Source organism: Priapulus caudatus, unplaced genomic scaffold (assembly GCF_000485595.1).
Source record: "Priapulus caudatus unplaced genomic scaffold, Priapulus_caudatus-5.0.1 Scaffold144, whole genome shotgun sequence".
NCBI classification, from domain to species: domain Eukaryota; kingdom Metazoa; phylum Priapulida; class Priapulimorpha; order Priapulimorphida; family Priapulidae; genus Priapulus; species Priapulus caudatus.
This window is the reverse complement of record NW_014577205.1, coordinates 371,001-374,392: the sequence shown is the minus strand read 5'-3', so window position 1 is coordinate 374,392 and position 3,392 is coordinate 371,001. Positions and strand designations below refer to the sequence as shown.

The 3,392-nt window shown below is 46.0% G+C and overlaps 1 protein-coding gene across 1 annotated transcript in view; it reads left to right on the top strand.

The window, feature by feature from the left end:
• The window catches only part of LOC106806150 (thyrotropin-releasing hormone-degrading ectoenzyme-like), a 45,606-nt gene that overhangs the window by 5,871 nt on the left and 36,343 nt on the right, over positions 1-3,392 (top strand). The gene's annotated exons all lie outside the window — the stretch shown is intronic.

The window sequence follows — 3,392 nt, the reverse complement described above, 5'->3', positions numbered from 1 at the left end:
GCTTAGCTCAGCTTCGCCACGCACTCTCGACTTCGCTTGCCAGGGTGGCAACGGGACCGACGACGACGACGCCGCAGCCGACGCACCGCAGAGCGGCACGATCCGCACATGCGCAATGTTGGTTCGTTCGGCCGGCGGTGGAGGAACTGCTTGGCGCAGCTGCTTGCGTGCGCCGCCGAAGCAACAGCTGCGAGTGGACGCGGGGTATCACCGCCGGGAATAGGCTATATCCCGATGACTCTTTCTTTCTCGCTCACTCTCGCCCCCTTCTCTGGCTGACGGTCGCATATCTATCTTACTAGTCTTACTCTACTCCTTATCTCATCCTACTGCTACTCTATCGTAGTCTCTATCCTATCTATCTCATCTATTCTATCCTATCTATCCTTATCTATCTATTCTATACTATCTATCCTATCTATCCTATCTATCTATCTATCTATCTAATTCTATCTATCTATCCTATCTATCTATCTATCTTATCTATCTATCTATCTATATTATCTATCTTATCTATCTTACTTTGATCGATCTATCTATCTATCGTACTATATCTATCTATCTATCTATCTATCTATTCTATCTATCTATCTATCTATCTATCTATCTTATATATCTATCTATCTTGTTCTATCTATTGATCGTCTATCTATCTATCTACTATATCTTAGTCTATCTATCTATCTATCTATCTATCTATCTATATATCTATCTATCTATCTATTTGATCGATCTATCTATCTATCTAATATATCTATCTATCTACTCTATCTATTCTATCTATCTATCTATCTATCTATCTATCTATCTATCTATCTATTCTATCGATCTAGCTATCTTTCTATCTATTTATTTATTTATCTATCTATTCATGTAACCATCTATCTATCTATTTATTTATCTATTCATCTCTCTTCGCACTCTCTCTCGCCTATTTCTCTTGTCGCGCTCGCGTCGTTATATATATATATATATATAATATATATATATATATATATATATATATTTATATATATATATATATACATATTATGTGTACTATATATAGACGGCCGATCCGTGCGTCTGCCGGCGGCTTGTGACACGAGGATTGTGAGAGGAACTGTGCGCACGCGTGAATTCTCTCGCAGCTGCTGTGTCCGGCGAGGCGGGATAACCCACGGCCGGCGCGCGAAAGCAAGGCGGCAAAAAGAAGCCCGAGGACGCCAGCGGAAGAAGCCTGACGTATAGAGACGTGAAATGAAGCTCACATCAGCTTCCTGCGTGCGCATTTACGCTGCGGATAACTCAACGGGATGTGCGCGCCGGTTGCCTGTCTCTGGCGTCGTTGCTAATTGTCTCGAGCGACTATAATTGTCTCATGTGTCTCTAATTGTCACCCGTATTTACAACTGTCTTGTACATATCCGTCTCAAGTGTATCTATTTGTCATCGGTATTTATAGCTGCCTCGTACACATATGTGTCTCAGACGTCTGTGATTGTCTCAAGCGTCGTGCGACCGTATGTTTTACGCGTGTGTGCGTGTGGGAGCGTGCGTGCGTGCGTGCGTGCGTGCGTGTATGCTATTCCTGCGTATACAGCCAGCGACGATGCCGCGCTCCTGTGTATACAAGGGTCCTGTTTGCGCGCGATTACTCACGAACTAGCTGAGCGTTGAAATGCCTCGCTATGTCGCTAAATGCCTGCATGTAGGGATGTTTATTAATCACTAACATCACCTGCTCAACAATGGCGCGCGACACCATTAAATGTCCTCATTACACGTCAATGTATCGCGTGGGTATAGCCTAATTGCTGTGTTTGTGTGTGCGCACGTCATCGCGCGCGTGCGTGTGTGGGCGTGCGCGTATAGTAGACAGCATCGCTCCGGCATATACAAGCGCTGCGTTTGCACCAGATTAGTTACGGTTAACACGGCGAAATGCCACCGTCGTGCCATCGCGCATCATTACGTCAAGTGTTTTTAAAATTCATATTCATAATAATCCGTCGACCGCGCAGGAGAATTTCATCGGTGACAGAATCAGCAGCAGCTGCAGTCTCTATAATGACGTTACATCGTCTGCATGTGATTTGCAGGCGACCCGCGCGCGCGCAATTCACGTCGGCCGCTGCCGCCGCAGCGCGCTCCGCTCTCATCCGGCACGCATATCATTTACCGATTTACTGGCGGCCGTAATTTCATTGCGAGCCTGACGAGAGCTGACAGCTGCATGCGAGAGTCGCTGAGGGCAGTTTGCCGCCGCTGCGATTCAACCTATAGCGGCCATATGAACCTCCGCAAGTCGTAATCAAAGATTCGCGAAGCATCTAATCTGTTCTCGAAATATATATATACCCGTGAGATGCGATGATCTGCGAGTCGATCTTATTATAGCGCTCGTTCTCCTGATACGTGCGCGGAGATGACGTCATCGTTTCTTGATGACATGATTTCGTGACACGTCCGATTCATTCCAAACACGATCCGCGCTATCCATAGCGAATCGATAATCGATATTTGAAGAAATATGAATATGAGATATACAAAACCGGACACGCGGTGCGAATTCTCAAACAGGCTGATGATTGACTGCGCGTTCTCTGCGGAATTTTACCGTATAGAATAATCGAAAAATAAACAAACTATCGAGAACATCTAACTCGATAAACCCGTTTTATTTGTGATAGATTCAAAATTGAACGAGAACTTGAATAAAATTAGATATAGGCGAACGCGTCGTGGGCACTGCGGCCCGAATTCAGTTACAACTATTGGGAATTTACTCGTCGCGAGTCATCATGTGAATGTAATGGTCAGCGCGAATCATCGCGATACGAATCATTGCACTAAACACGTAGAACTGCTGGTGCAGTTTGGCGCTCGATGCTACGATTCGTTCCAGTCGGCAGCTTTCAAAGCGCACGTACAGCGTCGAAATGTCACCATGCAACCCTCTCGCTGCATCGCGCGAGTTGTCGTTCGCGCGCGTACACACACCCACACACACGCGCGCGCATATACACATACACATGCATACACACCCCCAAACACACATACACACGCACATATACACACACACACATACACACACATACGCGCGCACAGACATACACATACATACACACCCATAAACACAACTATACACACATAAACACACACCCATACACACGCGCGCGCATATACACATACACATGCATACACACCCCTAAACACACATACACACGCACATATACACACACACACATACACACACACACACTCACACACACACACACACACACATACACACACACACACACGCGCGCACAGACATTCACATACATACACATCCATAAACATAACTACACACACAAACACACGCGCGCGCAGCACGCACATGCACGCTCGCACGCACGCACGCACGCACG